Below are 19,790 nucleotides of genomic sequence, written 5' to 3'. Positions count from 1 at the left end.
GGGGTAAAATAACCCTGTGCTCTGTAAGGTATGTAGGAATGCCATGTAGGTTTTTTGTCCGTTTGTTTCTTTTGTTATTGTTATTGTTAATATTTTTTTCAGCTAAATTTAAAATGTTTTGGGGACATACAATCCATCTCTGATACTAGAAAAAAACCCTATCATTTCAATTATTGATCTGTATCTTTTGATAACAATATTTCATTAATATTGAAGAGTCCATAGAAATCTAAAAATGTATTTATCACAAAAGGAAACCTATTCTGTTTTCATGATTTAACCTTTACCTATGAAACATAAAAATGAACATCTTTAATTAAGATGGTTTTCTTTTGAAAATAAGTCTATGTTCTGCTGTAGATAGTTTTCTACATTTTTGAAATTCAGTGCTTTGCTCACCAGATTAGTTTACTGAAAGTACCTCCATGGTAAACTACACAATACAGTGAAAGTGGCATTGAAGAGATGACTTATAATTTAGCAAGTATATTGTATCAGAGTTTTGATAAAGAACTGGTCTGCAATTTCATTGAAAATTAGGAGACTTCTTGCTCACTGATCAAATAGATATGATAGAATAATGGCTGATGTTTGATGCCAATCACATACAGCAGTGTCTTCAGTCATCATTCTGTTTCCAAAAGAATTTGCTGTATCTTACTAACTCACGGGTTGGTTCTCTCTGTGCATTCTAGTTCACTTTAATATTGTTTTTTTTTTTAGATTTTATTTATTTATTCATGAGAAACACACACACACACACAGAGACACAGACACAGACACAGGCAGAGAAGCAGGCTCCATGCAGGGAGCCTGACGTGGGACCCGATCCTGGGTCTCCAGAATCACACCCTGGGCTGAAGGTGGCGCTAAACCACTGAGCCCCCCTGGCTGCCCTCTAGTTCACTTTAATATATGTATCTTGCTGAGGAGAAAATATTTTCTCTTTAAGATTATATTGTGGTCTCACATGTATTTACTTCCATTATTTAAAAACAATATGGGCTTAATTTCTTTCGCAAAGCCAAAGAGGAAATGTTGCAGGGTTTGATGTAGCTTCCTCATATGTATTACATTCTGATTTGTATAAAGGTCAATCTAATTCTACAATAAATCCACTGAGATACTGCATTTTAGCAATTCAAGTGAGGAGACACAGATTTTCTATGGCTCATTTAGATACCTCAGTTTCAAATATTAGCAACTAGATAGTATCATCCATCTACTTTTCCCCTACACTTACAAATAATGCCTGTAATACTTTTACAAAATATTTTTTCTTATGGCATAGATTTACCTCCCTTATGTATTATACTTATTTTTGCTAGACCTAATTTTGATGGATTCCTTCTTATGTTTAAACACATATGGTGCTATTTTGTCACATATTTTTTACCAAGTATAACAGATGACTAAATTGGACAACTTATATTTAGGGAAAATGACATTTTCATGTTGTACACTGTAAAATACATATTGGTGGCCTGTAGGAGCTTTGGATAAAACATCTTGAGAAAAATTGCATGATTCCTTTAGTCTAGAGGAGGAAGTAAGATATGTGTGTGTGAGAGAGAGAGAGAGAGAAAGAGACCAGATGATCTTTAAGATATTTTCAAGTACTAAAACCGCATAATTGCATCATAGTATAGTTTTCTAATATCCAATCCTTCCTAGTGTTGGAGCAAGTCGGCTTCCTGTGGGACCCAGTTAGTAGCGGTCAGGCATGGGAAACCTCCACTTAGAAATTGTGAACTTTCTTAGAAACAGAGGCCAGAAGAGTCTCACTAAGATCCCCTTAATACTTCATTCTCTTTCCTGTAAGAGGTGCTATTACCTTAGGAGAGGTATTCAGTGTAGAAACTTGGTAATCGGTCATTTAAGATGAGCCAAAGAGATGTGTTTGCTCAAGCTTAGATTTGTAGGCACGAGGCATTTGGTATGTTTCCAGCTCTCAAGAATGGCATGCAGTTTGGAAGAGTATAAAGGGAACCTGTGAATTAGTACTATGGGATGTGTGTGTGTGTGTCTGTGTGTGTTGTGTGTGATTATACATACACACACAAATCCATGGAGAGAAAGAGAGAGATGTGCCTCGTAATGAAAGAATATAAAACTTTTTTCGTGTGTCCATGGAAATTTTACAAGAATATATATTACCAGGGAACCTGGGTGGCTCAGTGGTTGAGCATCTGCCTTCAGCTCAGATCGTGATCCTGGGGTCCAGGATCGAGTCCCACATCGGGCTCCCTGTGAGGAGCCTACTTCTCCCTCTGCCTGTGTCTCTGCCTCTCCCTGTGTCTCTCATGAATAAATAAATAAAATCTTATTTTTTTTTTTTTTTTGTAGAACCTCTCTTACTAACATTGGGAGAAAAGGATGAGGGACTGACACAAAAGATGCAGTTATTTTTTTTTTAAAGAGATTTATTAAAGAGTGTGTGTGTGAGAGAGAGAGAGAGAGAAAAAAAAAAGAGAGAGAGTGAGCTGGGGAGGAAGAGAGGGAGAAGGAGAGAATCCTCAAGCAGACTCATCGCTGAACACAAAGTCTGACATGGGGTTCAATCCCCGAACCCTGAGATCCTGACTAAACTGAAGTCGGGTATTTACATGGTAAATGCGATGGCAAGTGATGTGGAGCATTTTTTCATGTGCTTGTTGGCCTTTTTTTAAGTCATCTTTGGAGAAATGTCTATTCATGTCTTCTGCCCATTGTGATGCCCCCTAGCTTTGGTTTTCTTCTTCAACATTCCTCTGGCTATTCAGTGTCTTTTCTGGTTCCACACAAACCTTAAGATTACTTGTTCCAACTCCAGGAAGAAAGTCCATGGTATTTTCATAGAGATTGCATTGAATGTATAAATTGCTCTGGGTAGCATAGACATTTTCACGATATTTTTTCTTCCAATCCATAAGCATGGAATGTTTTTCCATCTCCTTGTGTCTTCCTTGATTTCTTTCCTAAGTGTTCTGTAGTTTTTAGGGTATAGATCCTTTACCTCTTTGGTTAGATGTATTCCTAGGTATCTAATGGTTTTGGGTGTGATTGTAAATGGGATTGACTCCTTAATTTCTCTTTCTTAAGTCTCATTGTTAGTGTATAGAAATGCCACTGATTTCTGGGCATTGATTTTGTATCCTGCCACACTGCCAAATTGCTGTATGAGTTCTAGCAATCTTGGGGTGGAGTCTTTTGGGTTTTCTATATATAATATCATGTCATCTGTGAAGAGGAGAGTTTGGCTTCTTCTTTGCCAATCTGAATGCCCTTTATTTCTTTTTGTTGCCTGTTTGTGAGGCTAGGACTTCTAGTACTATGTTGAACAAAAGTGGTGAGGGTGGGCATCCCTGTCATGTTCCTGATCTTAGGGGAAAAGCTCTTAGTTTTTCCACATTGGGAATATTTTTTGTGGGCTTTTCGTAGATGGCTTTTATGATATTGAGAAATCTTTATTTAATTTTGGATGAATCAAACCTCATATCAAGGGAAAAAATTAAACAAGATGGTTACTATGCTACCTCAAGACCAATTCTGAGACAAGAAAAAAAAGCAATAACTATCAGAACTTTTTTTTTGACAGATACCCTGAGCATCATGTGGGGGGTCCAGGCCTTTGCAATAAGGCTAACTACCTCCCAAATCATTCTGGGAATCCGCAGTTGGCATGTTGTGTTTTGAGAATCAGTTTTCTCATTCACCATTCTGTCTTTTGTCTCTCTTCTGCTCCTATTTATTGTGGACTCCAAAGGAAAAGTTCTTCTATAGACACCCACCTAAGTACTGAGAGTATTGCAGGTTCTAGGCACTAAGGTCTCCGTTCATGTCATTGCTCAGATGTAATGATACCACAACAAAGCACTGATTTTTGATAAGCAGTTCCTATGTTCCAGGTGCGATCCTAAGCATTTCACGTACAACATCTAATCCTCATATTGCAGGATATCCTGTATCCTCCTATTTGCGGCTTTGTATGTGTTGTGGAATATAATTGCAGTTTAGAAGATAAATTCATAAGAAGAAAGAAAGCGTTGTCTGACTGATATAGAATTGTTTCTAGGGTATAATGTTTTGGTTTTCAATATTAAGGTAGAAAATTTAGGGCAGTGATCGCTCAAGTTCACATTCCTCCTACTCTTATTGAAGTAGGAGAAGAAAGTATTCTACTAAATGGAACATTTTAAAACAAAAAGCCAAACTATGAAAAAGACATTAGAAGGATATTTAATCCTGAATGATTGAAAAGTGTGAGAAGGCAAAAAGTTATTACCCAGAAAAATATAAAATATGATGGTGCTTATAAAGGAGAAAATAAATTTTGTAAATGAAGTTATTAAAATAAAGGGCAATAATAATAATAAATTAATAGCCACCATATACTGAGCAACTACTGTGTGCTGAACATTAATGTTTTTATGTATGCTATTTTACATAATCTTCACAATATCCCTAGCAGGCAGGTGCTTTTAAAGACACTAAAATAAAGCAGAGGTTTAATGTGTGCTGCCTCCCACTCTGAGCAGTGGGTGAAGGTAACAAGTTTTGGGTTGAGAGGACAGTCTCAGCCTAAATGAAGGATATAGAGAGGATGTGACACCATGACATTTAGTATCTGACTTTGCTACTTCAAAAGGCTTTTAAAGGCTTTTAAAGCCAACTACCGAGATCATGGAGAAAATGTGTAAATTACAGTTCTGGGAAAATTTCTTTGATTTCATGAAAAGGAAAGGGTGAGGAATGAAGAACCAATACTTTGAAGATACAGACTCTGTCCAGTAGCAAAAATGTATAAGCCTTATGAATATGCAATGAACTCTCCAGAACAGTCCTAAAGGTAAAAACAAATTATGTAATAAAGGAGGATGAAATAGATTATGGCAAAGTAACGAAACAGGTCTGTGTTGAGTTAATTAGAAACTACTCTGCGATGTTTGAAGGATTTGTATTGATCTTTGTTAGAGAATCATTAATATGTATTATGTGTAAATAAATTTAATAATAACTTGCAAGAATCGAATGATGGACGTGAGAACTTTGAAACGATATTAAATCACTAAACAGATGTAAAGTAATTTTGATCCCCCTTTTTAGTGAAATCAGTTATTTGATCAGATATTGCAACGATTTTGTTTGCTTTTTTTTTTAATCAGCTCTAATTTTTCTTTAAAGGTACCCAGAGGTGTCCAGTAGGATATGTGTGTGTGGGTGTGTGTGTGTATGTATATGTGAGACACAGAGAGAGAGATTGCAGTTGAAAGCAAAGGCTCTAGACTCAAACTGCACTAACTAGTTGTGGTCATTGGTAATTGGTGATTACTTAACGCTTAGTGAGTCCCAGCTTCTCCAGTTATAAAATGGAGAAATAAACAGAACTTATGCTTAATAATTGTCTTGAAGATTAAAAGAGATAGTCTTTGTAACTACAGTGTCTGATTGTATCTAGAATTTTTCCACACACCAGATATATTCTTCTATTGCATTATCATATTTTATTTTCATAAATTTATATTCATAGATGACACATATATTTACATTTTTTAAAAAAGAGACTGATTCTGAAAAACTGAAATAGTGAAGAAAACTGTGCTGGAATACAACAAAGTTTGCAGTTCAGAAAAAACATCCATTGGGTACTCTCCATATGCAGGTTTTTACCATGTGTTGCGTTCTGGCTGGGGATAAGAATACATATTGCTGTAGTAAATAAAAGTAATATTTGATCAGTGCCATTAAATCTGGGTCAGAGGAAGTACATAGAGTGCTGAGAGAGAAAATACATTTTTTAGCAATTAAGGGAAGGCTTGATATGGAAATTAATGTTTGAGTTGGCTTTGAGGAAATGTAGGGTTTTTTTTGGCAGAGATGTTAGTGGGTGGACAATACAATTTCAGAAAAACATTGGCATAGCAGGGATGTAGAAAATGTGAAATATATTCAAGGAATGGCATTAAATTGGTAGAATAATTAGTATGTTGCTAACTCCAGAATTTATCTTATTTCTTTGTTCCCCTTCTTAACCAAACTTGTTGATTGATTGGTTGATTGATTGATTGATTGAGAGGGGGAGGGAGGGGAAGGATAGACAGGGAGGGGGAAAGAGAATCTTTTTTTTTTTTTAAAGATTTTATTTATTTATTCATGATAGTCACACAGAGAGAGAGAGACAGAGAGGCAGAGACACACAGGCAGAGGGAGAAGCAGGCCCCATGCAGGGAGCCCGACGTGGGATTCGATCCCGGGTCTCCAGGATCGCGCCCTGGGCCAAAGGCAGGCGCCAAACCGCTGCGCCACCCAGGGATCCCGGGAAAGAGAATCTTAAGCAGGCACCACACTCAGCATGGAGCTCAATGTGGGGCTCAGTCTCACAACCCTGAGATCACGGCCAAAGCCGCAATCAAAAGTTGGCCACTGAACCGACTGAGCCACTCAGGTGCCCAAACCTCTCTATTTTTTAATTTATTTTCCAGAAATTTGAAATATACAGTAATTTAGAAAGCTATTTTATCCATCATCACTCAGATCACTTTTTTTTTTCACTCAAATCACTTTTGTCATACTTCCATGAGATCCTTTTTTTTTTTTTTTTTTTTAAGTAAGATATTGAATGTATAATTGAAGAAATTCCATTCCTCTTTGATATCCCTTCTCTTCCTCTCCAGGAGTAATTTCTATTCAGAATTTGGGGTCTGTCCTTCCTATTTCTTATTTTTAAGCATTTACCACATCTATGTACATTCATAAATAATATTTAATAACATCTATCATTTTGAAAGATGTTTGGTACCATGTATTTATTCTCCCTGTGGCGCCTCACACCGCACCCTACCAACACACTATCCATGCCTCATCAACCTGGATGGATCCCTTGGTCCCCCATCTGTCATTGCAAACACACTACATAGGTCTTCCACTCCTTCTAGAAACTTTACTTAGCCAGCTGACAAGGAAACCTTCATAGTAATTCTGTGAGAGCTTCTTTAGAGTTTCAGTTTCCCTAACTACATATCCTATTAAATTCTGTAGCTGAAGCAGGCCTTTATGCTTTAACTTCCTTCAGGTATTTATTTAAATTATCCTACCACATATTTAATTGATGATTTGGTCTTGATTCTACCCACCTGTGTTAGACACCAGACCAAACTTGTATTCTGGTTAACTAGTAAGAGACATTGCATGCCATCGCTGCTGCTCATTATTTGTCATTTAATATTCACAGCTGAAAGCAATTTATGTTAATAGTAAATAATCCCTTATGGGGGATATTTTTAGGATATCCTAGGGGAAAGAAGAATAGGAAATTACCATTTGAGAATGCCAAAACCTCTTCATGTAAACATACTGGAAATATTTCCCCTGGCTTATACTACCACAGGGGCTGAATTTCCCATGACTGGCATTTTTCCTTATAGATCCTTCCAAAAATCTGTATATTTTTACCTGGCTAAAGCATGATGCTTTCTGGAAAACAAAGTTTACCAGCAACCATTATAGCACAGGGACATTTATAAGATTAAATAAACTTTGTATGGTTTTTTTTACTGAAAAATGAGAGCCACCTATTGCCCAAATTTTAGCAGAAATATACATACTAAAAATAACTTGAGACCTGATAAACATATTTGCAAAACTGTTAACTTTAATTCTTTTCAATGTTTTTGGGGAAAAAAAAATCAGTACTTGATCATCTTAGGGATAATATCTATACATATTATACAATCAAGTATGTTAATTTGAATTCTATCAAAATGAAAAAATCACAATCATAAAAGAATTACCCACGTAACATAACACTTTTACATGATACATGTTTGCATATTAAATAGTATACAGGTACTCATGTATATATGACCGAAGGCAATTAAACATGAGTTTCATATTCGCAAACTCACATTTTTACTTTGAAGTCCATAATTCCAGAAATGTTTTATGTGAAACAAAATTTCATATTGAGTTATGAAACACATTTCAAAAGTGGTTTTGATGCTGTGCCTGTGCCACCAGTGAGTTTTTGTTTCTCACTCTTGGCAATACAGTGATGCGAAACAGCAGGTAAAATCTGAGTGCTAGGAGAAGGAACACATCACATATATTCTTAATTGCTACTTGCTTTGGTAGGTTTTTTGGCCGGTGACACAAGAAAGGTCAAGTATGAATACAATGGATATCCTGGGATCCAGGCCCTCATTAGCATTCTTCAGCTTTGGGGGTCATGTAAAGATGCTTTTTGGAATAGACCCGTGGCCTATTTAGCCAATTACTATATCATATATTCATTACTAATACAATATCTTAACTGATATCTTTGGGCAACAAAATATCTGTCTTTCACTCACATATCTCTTCTTCCTGCCTAAAGGAACAAACACTACATCGGAGGTTATCAAAATTTCAGTTACATTTCTTTTTAGCTATAGGGAGTGCTCTCAGTTTCTCTGAGTACCATTCATGTGGCCTAAATTGGAAGAGTAAAGTTTATGTTTAGATATGTAAGCTTTTTCTCTGAAATTAGGAGGAATAAAAGTATGGGAGATTTCACAAGTATAAGTATTTGCAAACATTTAAAATTATGGTTGGGGATGTCTGGGTGACTCAGTGGTTGAGTGTCTGCCTTTGGCCCTGATCATGATCCCGGGGTACTGGGATCGAGTCTTGCATCAGGCTTCTCAAAGGGAGCCCGCCTCTCCCTTTGCCTATGTCTCTGCCTCTGTCTCTCTCTCTCTCTCTCTCTCTCTCTCTCTGTCTTTCATGAATAAATAAATAAAATCTTTTTAAAAAATTATGGTTGTTCAATAAATCACACATGGTAAGTACAATAGTGAATAGAATATTCTCTTATATTCCACTGGAATCATGATTTTGTATAGGAGATATTTTAACATTTCATAATTTCAAAAAATATTATTTCTCAAGTTTAAGAGATTTATTTGATATAATAGGTTAAGCATCAACTGTAGTAAATACAACACAGTGATAAATATGTTAGTGAGTTACATGGCTTTTTTTTTTTTAAGGTTTATTTATTTATTTCTTAGAGCATAAGCAGGAGAGGTGGAAGGACGGAGAGAGAGAATCCCAAGAAGACTCTGCTGAGTGCAGAGCACTAATTGGGACTTGATCGCAGGACCCTGAGATCATGACCTGAGCTGAAACCAAGGGTGGAATGGAACACTTAACCACCCGTGCCACTTAGGTGCCCCAGGTTACATGGTCTTCTTAAAATTTACATTAACTTTAGGTTTACATTGACATAAAACTAGAAGAAAGACATTGCAGTGTTTCATTATTTGTGCTCTGGGCCTTTAGGGTAGTTCACTGCTTATTAACTAGCAGCTAGATAATGGTCAACTTATGACTGTTCACTAATGAAGCAAGGTTATTTTGCTGCAATTGATTTTTATTGAAGAAAAGCTTAGGGGTCATATCTGCTGTGGGTTAAAACTGACAGAGATTAATTTAAATTCATTCAGCAGTCCAGCCGAGACAACTGTGGTAAGGTGGTAGTCATAATTTATCTGTACTCTGAAAATGTTCTGACCTTATTTGCTTCCCAAGCTATGAATGAATGATTTTTAAATGGCTCAGCATTCAGGATGAGTGTTGGCAAGTAAAAATCCCATAACACAAGAGGAATAATGTGATAGCAGAAGTTTAAAGCCAAAGTCCACAGCAGGGACTCTCAACAAGAAATTGCCTCTTTCAAAGCATTCATATTTAAATCTCATTTCTTCCCTCTCTTCCTTCCTCTCTTTTCCTTTCATTCCCCTCCTCCTTTCCTTCCTCCCTTCTTCCCTCTCCTCTTCTCTCTTTCTAGAACCAACCTAGCATATATCTTAGAAGTGATTTGTATTTGTAAGCAATATGCAAGAATGATTTCTATTTTAAAGGAACCCACATTTCTAGAATAAGCAGAACAAGAGAATTAGCTCTGGACAGCATATGAAAAAACTTGCATTTTATTTTTCACTTAGTAAGTTAGTTTTATTTCTCTTTTCTTGTTCATTAAATCTCATGGCCATCTAGAAACAAAAATGTAAAATAGATGAAATTTGCTTTTTTTTCTCCATGCCTTTCAGCACCTCTCTTTCAATCTCTGTGCTCCCCACACTGAGCAGAGACCTTTTCCTGCTTTTCCGTGTTTCGGTATTTCAAATGAAGCTTTTATGTATGGAATTCGACTCTATTCCCTTTCCATCTGAAGAAAATTAGAAAACTAGAGTTTACACATTGGTGGGACAAAAAGGTTTAAGAATACCTTAACTTGCATTAGTAAGTGGAATTTTCTGCAGCAATGCTACAAGGTATTTAGAATGACATTGTTAATACATAAAGAACCTTGGTTCAGAAAGGTCAAGTGATGTAAGCAATGCCAATCAGTAAGTGGCCACAATAGAACTAAAACCCAGGCCTTTTGTCTTCTCAGTCATACTTCAGCATTTTTTTCCATGGCCTTCCTTCTGTAAGGTATTGGTTAGTTTGGGTTAGTTATCTCTCTTTTTTTTTTTAAGATTTTATTTATTCATGAGACACACACACACACACACACACACACACACACACACACGCACAGCCAGAGGGAGAAGTAGGCTCCGTGCAGGGAGCCTGATGTGGGACTTGATCTTGGCACTCCAGGATGACACCCTGGGCCGAAGGCAGATGCTCAACCACTGAGCCACCCAGGCATCCCAGGTTAGTTAAATCTTATGTGATATTTATGTATGATAAAAATGTCCTTCCATTTTTATCATAGGATACATGATATCTGGGACCAATACAATGTATCAGTCATTATACCAATACAATGTATCGGGGACAATTTCTAAACACAATTAGAAGACCATCAAGAAAAAAAAAAAAAAAGAAGAAGACCATCAAGTCTTCTTCAGAATTTCAGTCACTAGCAAGAGTATATTAGCTGTGAAATAAATTTTAAGGTCTTTTTGGTATTCATCTCCTCACCAGATAAACTCTGACTTCACCTGTACATAAAGCAGACCCTTGCAAATCTGATCACTGACTTATACCACTTCTTGATAGAAAATTGTATCTTTTCTTTTAAAGATTTATTTTTAAAGATTTTATTTATTTATTCATGAGAGACACAGAGAGAGAGAGCGAGAGAGAGGCAGAGACACAGGCAGAGGGAGAAGCAGGCTCCATGCAGGGAGCCAGACGTGGGACTCGATCCCGGGTCTCCAGGATCACGCCCTGGGCTGAAGGCAGGCGCTAAACCGCTGAGCCACCCAGAGATCCCCTTGTATCTTTTTTTTGATCATTTAAATGCGGGCAATAGACCTAGACAAGGAAATTCTGGGTACATAGCACAGTTATTTAAAACACAGGCTTTCCTATGGAACAGAGTGGGATGAAGTACTGACTCTTGTTCCTTACTACCTTTATGACCAAGGTTTGGTTAATTAACCTTGTACAATCTTATTTGCCTCAGTGGAAAATGGGAATGATTAGGTCTAATATTCAGCTTTTATTTATAAGGCTGTATTCATTACCAATTCTTCAATTATTTTAAGAGTCATAGTGACTCTTAAAAAGTTATACCACTTTTCAGATGACTCCTTTGTTTCAGGATAGTACCTTTTCATCCTACAACTTAACTAAATTATCTACATTAAACATCAGACTGATACTTTATTTCAGGCAGAGATCTATTTACTAATTTTTTCAAAACATTGTCTTTTGGTTAGAGAATATTATATGAAACAATTTCTAATCACTGTGTTAGCATGTTTGCTTTGTGTATTTAGAAGTAAGAGGTATGAAGAGGTAGATGCTTCTTTGACACCTCAACCTGTTCTGAGCACACACTGGTTTCATTTACTTTGAAGTGCTCTCAGGCTTTGTCTTTATTTTGTGCTTCAAGTTTTGTTTTTTGTTTTTTTTCCTGTGCTATAACTATTTTCAAGTGCAATTTGAGTGCAGAATAACCATGTACCTCCCAAAAGGCTTACCCGTCTGTAAGCCAGTCACTGGGCTCTTTCCTTTTGTATTTCCTTTCCTATATGATGTCTTTGTACCCTTTTCCACCTGCCTCCAACTGCTACTCAGTCATATTTTCCTTCTTTGGTCAATATAATAAGCTTTCATGATATTACATTTTTTTAGATGTTCTGATTTTTCTATCTTTGAACAGTGTTTGAATGTCTTGAGTTGGGATGAAATGCACCATATTTTTTCCACTAACATTAATGGAAATATTTATATTTTATTAACATCTTTGCTAACATAACATAACAACTAACAGCAAGGTTATTGTAAACACATTAAAATCATTTCATGAGGGATATCAATTGGTAAATAATAAATGTTTAGAGTCTTCTAAGTGCTCCCTTACTATGTATGATAAAAATAGTCTCAGTATGTAAGTCTTCTACAGAATGTCCTCTCCAGATTTTCCCCAACATAGGACTGGACTCTGAAAAAAACCCTCAGAATTTTACTTCATCATGCATGCTGGCTTGCATTCTGAATGGTCCATATTCTTGCTTTACTTTATATTTAATATTGTGAATATTCCTTCTAGTGATGACAATAATGGAGCATATCACAAAAAGTTGTTTTAAGAATGAAATTATATAATGCATGGAAAGAACTAGGATAATGTTTAGTACCTAGTAAATATTCCATAAATATTAGCTGTAGTTCTTATATTATTAGGATATAATAATTTAAAAATTTGTGTATTTGTATAATGAAACACTTCAAATATATCAGTTTTATAAATATATTATGGTAAGTATAGGCTTCTATATTTAGTATCTTCTGTGAGGAATAATATATTTGATTTTGAATTGAATATCCATTGGATTGCATAAAATCCAAAATAAATAACACATAATTAAAATTAGAAATCCTCCTTATTTACTTTTTAAAGAACCTGACTCAAATAAGTATTAATGCAGAAAAGTACTCTGTGTGTAAATATGTGTGTATATAATCAAACATTTTTCATTACAACCAATACAAGATTATAATTTTGTTGATAATATTTTCATGGAATTAGTATATGACTCAACCTTAGGTACATAATGATTATCTTGGCTGATTTAATTTATATGATGCTTATGTGATGTGTGTCAAATTCACACAAAATACGTAAATATTTTCCTTTTAGTACTCTGTTAATTGGCCATCTTGAACTATGAGAAAAGCAAAACCAATGAATTCTGATTCTTTCTGGTAACCTACATTCTTAAGTTTACTCACTTATTGTATCCACTTATTTACTGAGTATTCATTGAACAAAGAGTACCTGTCAACTTTTGTAGACTACACAGGAGGCCAGCCATATTTTTGAGCATCTTGTGTGTGCTGCCTCTGAATGCAAGCTGTCTGGATCTGATATGACCCCAAGTTGGTTGCCTGGGTTGAATGACCCCTGAGGAAGTTACTCAAGCTCTCTGTGTGTCAGTTTTCTTGTCTGTATAAAAGAGAACAAAGATTATATATACCTTACAGTATTATAGTGAAGACTTAGTTAATACATTTAAATTTTTTAAGATAGAACCTGGTAAAGAGCACGTGTTCTATTAAAGTCAGTTAGTTTTGAAAATAACTATTGCCCTGTTTTAGCCCATTGGAAAGAATTAAATGATGTCAGTTTGGACATTGAAGTATATACTATACTAATATTCTAATCTTGATATTTTGATTTTTCATAAAAGTAGATAGACCATTAATAAAAACAAAAGGGTCCAGCATATGTTGTTTAGTGTTAACTAGTATTATTTTATTGTTGAATGTAAAATAAAAAATCAACTCCTTATTTAGGATTATTTGGGCATTAAAAATGATTAAGACAAGGAATAATTGAAGATAGGACATATACCATAAATTTTAGATTAATCTTAAGTTCATTAACTGAGTTTCCATTAGAAATGGGGAAAAAGCTCAGATCTGTGAAAATGTGAAAGATTCCTGTGCAAAGCAGTCTCTTCTGACGGCAGTGACAGGTGCAATTACATGTGGCCTCTCAAAGAACAGGAAACCAATTTAGGGTTGTGCTTAAAAAATAGAGTTTTTGAGTAGTGAGGAAGAATAAACTCTGATGTAACAGAAAGGGATACAAGATAGAGGAAGAGCTGAAAGTTCTACTGAAGGGTGTGAGATGGAAGGAGCAAGAAAAAGATGTGACAAGAGATGTGGAGAATGCCAGAAAAAATGAAAAGCAGCATAGGAAGTGTAAATGAGGAAGGATTCATAAGAACTACCGAAGAAAAATAAATGAAAAAGAGGGAAAGGATGAAAAAGAGATTGTAGAACCTATGGGAATAGGAAGTTTTATAGCAAAAGACATTGATAAAGTACAGGGGTGAGCCTCAGGCATAAATGAGTATTTTCTGAGAGAAATGATAGAAAAATCAGGGAAGAAAGCAGAGGGAAAAGTATAAGGAAACAAAAATATGATAAAGCAATGATATAATTGAAGTCCAATTGTTAAATGTTTATCAATGTCTACCAAAAGCTTAGATTCCTTTACTATTTTAGTAAATTCTTTAAAAATATGACATGTATTAGCATTGTCCATCAGTTTTCTAGTTTGAGAAACATTCTTCCTAGGCTAATCTATTGTTTATTCATTTAAACACTATACTCATAAACAAGCAATCATTCTGTTATTCTAAGCAAATACGTTAATCGCTTTTAAGGTCATCTTTTCCAAGTATTACTAGGAGTAATTACAAGATTAAAGAAGGAAGCGAAATGAAGCCAAGAATATGCAAATAAAATTTACATTAATTATCTTGCAATGACAAGGATGAATGATCTTACTTTTAAATCAGGAATCACTCCTGAAGTTGCAATCCACCATTGACACTTATTGTCATGGTACTTCTAAAATGGCATTTGAAAAGATCACTGTTACAATATATGCATTTGCTTTCAGTGTAGACACCATATTAACTCAGCCTTCCAAAATAATCACAGATGGAATCATGTGCTTACAATCATCCGCATACATTTTGTTGTCCAGGTATTAGTTGAAGCTTTAAGAATACAAAGAAAAGACTAAGTTACTAATCCCAATAAGCATATTGTTTAATAAAACAGATATCTAACACAACGGAAGCAAAATATATGTATGCGTTATCACAGTTTGGTGAGTGAGACAAGAAGAGATGAAAATAAGGAATTAAGAAAGTCTCACTGGAGTGGGTGTTTTTTAGACAGGATCTCAAAATATAAATATGGGTTGGCGAAATCATTCCTCACAAAGTAAGAGTGAGGCACAAAAATACGTAGTATACATGTAACCATAGGATCAAACAAATGGAATTCTTATGTTTTGAGGTGAATTATCAGGATTCCAAAATTCTTTTTTTAAAATATTTTATTTATTCATTCATTCATTCATTCATTCATGAGACACACAGAGAGAGAGGCAGACAGAGGGGGAGAAGCAAGCTCCCCGCTGAGCAGGGAGCTGGGTGCAGGACTCAATCCCAGGACCCCAGGATCACACCTTGAGCCAAAGGCAGAGGCTCAACCACTTAGCCACCAGGTGACCCAGGATTCTGAGGTTTAGTTTTGCATCCATGTAGGTTTATATCATGACCCAATGTGAAAAATTAAAGGACTAATGACACTAAGTCACTAGTGGCAGTGTAACATCATTAATCATGAACTTGAAATGCCTTTTTATGCCTCCTAAAGTTTCACTGGTATCTTTATATATTAATGGTGGAAAAGATGCTACATCTGGCCAATATCTATGTATTCTGTGTGTAGGGAAAACAATCAATTATAGCTTTAAAAAAAAAAGATTTTATTATTTATTTATTTGAGAGAGAGAGGGAGAGGGAGAGATACGAGAGGTGGAGAGGCAGAGGAGAGGGAGAAGCAGGCTCCCACTGAGCAGGGAGCCCAACTTGGGGCTCAATTTCAGAACCCTGGGATCCTGACCTGAGCCAAAGGCAGGTGTTTAACATTCTGAATCACCCACGTGCTCCCAGATTTAGCATTTTTTAAAGGAAAAGTTTTAAAATTTTTATGTTTACATACATTGCTACATAATTGTAATTGAATCAAATTATGATTAAATCTAAATTGTACAAGCCAGTGGTCAAATAGACAATAAACACACAAACGTCTCCTCTATAAAAACCTTTCAGCCCAAAGAGAAAAATGAACCTCTCCAAAAATAATTTTGTTCAACATACTGCTATTGAATATCTGGTAAATGTACTTGTCACTAATAGTTGCTCAAAGATAGGCATGAACTTGGATAAGATGCTGTCTGTTTGCATTTGTCAAAGAAAAGAGTGCATAGAAAGCAGTATTAGAAAAAGATGCATATATATGAGGGAGTAAGGATAATAATCTACTTGGAAAGGGAGCATCCCTAGGCATTGTTTCTAGAACTGTATTTGCATGGCAAAGCTGTCATTATGCTTATTTTGGGAGAAGGAACTTTGGAAAGCCTGATGGAGGTTTACAGGGTTAAAGTCATCCCTTCGTGACACCACGGACTATGACCAAAACATTTAATTAGGGGGAAAAAAAATACGTTAAAGAAGAAGTATACTGGAATTTCAACAGGTCTAGGACAAATCCAATTAAAAGGATCCCGTGGTGATTTTGGCTAGGCAAAGCACAAACACCTAAAATAATTCTGCTAAAAAATGTGCAGCAAAATTATCACAGGAAGAGACAATAATATCAATTTATTGTGAATTCCTAGGAGCAGAGGGACTACTATAAATAAATGAATGATACCCTGAAAGGCTACTTATTTTTCTTTTTCTGAGAATCATACAGAAAATGCCTCACAGTTAAAGCCCTTGAGTATAGAGACCACAAATACAATTTATTGTGTACACATAGAAAGTATTATTCAAAATATGTGAGAAAGATAAACTATTCTAATAAGCCAGAGAGGGACCTGATATGGAGGTAATAGATTGAATAAAAATATCAGAGTGAGCAGAATGAACTTTGCAGAGATCAAGTCATGCTGAATATTAATCCTAAAAGCTACCCCCACCAAACTCTAGTGTACTTGTCAAGTGCACTATAGAGAAACTGAGCAGCTGTCTTAAAGGAGACAGAAGTTTTCTGCCTCCATTCCCATGTGCAATAACAGCTAACACTTTAATAAGTCTTAGCGTTTTGGTGCAGAGATGCTTTAGTAGCTCTACAGTACTTTCTTATGTTAGATTGCAGTCCCTATCTAGCACAGGATCTCTCCCCTTAGATCATCAGAATTGTAAAAGTGCATACAACTTGAAGTCTAAGACTAGCAGAAACTAAGGAATTACAGTAAATATCTTTGGCCTGCATTTGCATCGATCTTCTCTGCAGAAGCTAATACACTGATTAGCAATCCAACAAACAGAGTTTAACAACTGTTCTATCTAGGGGAAAGTAATAGAATGGTTAACTAATGATAGTCTTGTTGCTAGGAAACAGTTATTAGGACAAGTTAGGCTTTAACATAGGAGTAGAGCCCTCTAAGTCTACAGTGAATTCTTATTAAAAGATTGGATAGTTTTTGTTTTTGTTTTTTGTTGTTCTTGCTTTTCTTCTCCAAAGTCTATCATTTGGGTCTGCCACCTGGACCATTTATTTATGCAATGTCAGTTTTTTTTTTTTTAACTGAGTTTGAATTGGTTTTAGATATGTTCTAATGCTCATCAATTTTTTCTCTCTTGTAGGAATATTTGTGACAATATATAACATACTTTCTGAGAAAGACTTCAGTTTAAGGTTTAGAAGCACTTCCTGCCTTTAATTATTCTTTAGAATCCTATTTGCCATTCAGCAAACATTTATCAAGTGGTTACTGTGTTCCTTGTACTGACCTAAGCATTGTAGGGGAATACTATAGTTTCTGCTTTCAGCTGAATTTGGGAGATAAGACTTGCCACCACAGACAGGCAGAGCAAGAGCTATGGAAGCTCATAGGAGGGAGAGATTACTTTCAGTTGAGAAGTCAGGAAAAACTTTAAGGAGGATGTAGCATTTGTGTGGGGTCTTGAAGGATGAGTAATTTGGGGTATTTGGGAAGATGGAAGGGTTCGGGGACATACATTTAATCACAGGTAGAATGTACAATATAAAAATAGCTCAAAAACAGGAAACACAGTGTATGTTCTCAAATTAACACATTTTTTATTCCCTGCCCAGCTTAAGACTCCTTCTCTGGACTAGAGTCATTTTGTTGGTTGGTCAGCTGCCAATAGTAGTCTCTTTTTTGAAACTTAGAAGAAACAAAGGCATTGAGGTAGAATGGTAGAGAGAGGATTCATAGAAATATCACAGAGAGGGCAGTGGAAGATATATTTGGTAGATTTGCTCCTGAAAAGCATAGAGATTGCTTCAATCTTTAATAGTTTCCTAAGCTTTATCTCCATGCTTCATGTGATTTAACTCTGTTTTGGTCCTGTTTAACGATTCTGTGCCCTTTCAATAGATTCTCCTTTGTTTGGACTAGCTTGAGTTGGTTTCTGTTTCTTGAAGTCAGAGTCTTGACTAAGACATTGTGATCAAATGGTGAGTCTGAATTGATTGGTACCCAGAGTACCTTAAGTGAATCAGAATGAACTGCTTATGAGGTTAAGTGAGGCTCAGATTATGGAATTCCCTGTTGCCAATCAGTTTTGTTTTGTTCCCCCCCCAGCCCCCCCCCCCCAGAGAATGGTAAAAGAAAGTTTCTGAGCAGGATGGTGGAGATATGATCAGAGCTATCTACTTGATAAGTTAACTAAGCTTCAGTGTGCAGAATGGATTGAAGGAAGAGTCAAGTAGACAAATTAAGAGACTAATTAGGTGGTGTGACTATGAAGCAAAGTGATGATAGTAGGAATGAAAGATAATTTGTGGAAGTAGAATTATCTCAGGCAACTGCTTGGATGGCCAGGATGAGGGAGGAATAAAGAATATCTTCAGCTGTCTCTGTTTAAATGACTGTCAGAAGAGGAGGGACTTAGGCCTGGAGGTAGTATTTTTGAATCGTGTTCTGAGAAGAGATCAATATGTGATGTAGTGTAGAGTTATGGGGATAGATGCTTCATAGTAAAACCTGCAAACTTGAAGAATGGCTACATTTTTAATAAAGACAAGAATGAGAAAATGGATTAGTAAAAGGAGATTTCCCAAGGGAAGAAGAGTTAATGACATGAGATTTATATAAGATGATTTTGATCTTGCAGCAAGGTTAAGATGAGAAAAGGCCAAAGGACTGGGATGAGTGAATCATTGGTGAAATTGTGTCCATACAGTTTCAAATGAAGTGAGTGATGCTGAAGAGAAGACTTTTTTTCCAAAATATTTTGATAGTAGGGAAAGGGGAATGTACTGCTTAGAGGGGTAGTAAGCTTAAGAAGAGATTTAGGAGATGGACATTTTGGCTCTATGATTTTGCTATTATTTATAATGAGGCTATAAACATTAGGATGCATGTATCCCTTTGAATCAGTATTTTTGTATCCTTTGGGTAAATACCTAGTAGTGCAATTGCTGTATTGTAGGGTAGTCCTATTTTTAGCTTTTTGAGGAACCTCTATACTGTTTTCCAGAGTGGCTGTACCAGTTTGCATTCCTACCAACAGTGTAAGAGGGGTTCCCCTTACTCCACATCATAATCTGATGAATGGATAAAGACAATATATATGTATATACATAAATAAAGAAAATACTCGCATACATACACATATACAAGGAGTTTTACTCAGCCATAAAAAAGAATGAAATCTTGCCATTTGCAATGATGTGGATGGAGCTAGAGAGTATTATGCTAAGTGAAATAAGTCAGAGAAAGACAAATATATGATTTCACTCATGTG

At 35.8% G+C, this 19,790-nt stretch overlaps 1 long non-coding RNA gene across 1 annotated transcript in view; it reads right to left on the bottom strand.

The window, feature by feature from the left end:
* LOC140609443 (uncharacterized) overlaps positions 1 to 19,790 on the bottom strand; it is a 43,757-nt gene that overhangs the window by 14,703 nt on the left and 9,264 nt on the right. Inside the window, exons 2-3 of the long non-coding RNA XR_012011276.1 lie at positions 14,779 to 14,993; positions 13,259 to 13,426 (exon numbers count right to left, since the gene is read on the bottom strand). This is a non-coding gene — a long non-coding RNA (uncharacterized lncRNA). The remainder of the gene's footprint in view (positions 1 to 13,258; positions 13,427 to 14,778; positions 14,994 to 19,790) is intronic.

The sequence above is a fragment of the Canis lupus genome, chromosome 18, assembly GCF_048164855.1.
Source record: "Canis lupus baileyi chromosome 18, mCanLup2.hap1, whole genome shotgun sequence".
In the NCBI taxonomy this organism is placed as follows: Eukaryota; Metazoa; Chordata; class Mammalia; order Carnivora; family Canidae; genus Canis; species Canis lupus.
This window is presented reverse-complemented; position numbering and strand designations above follow the sequence as displayed.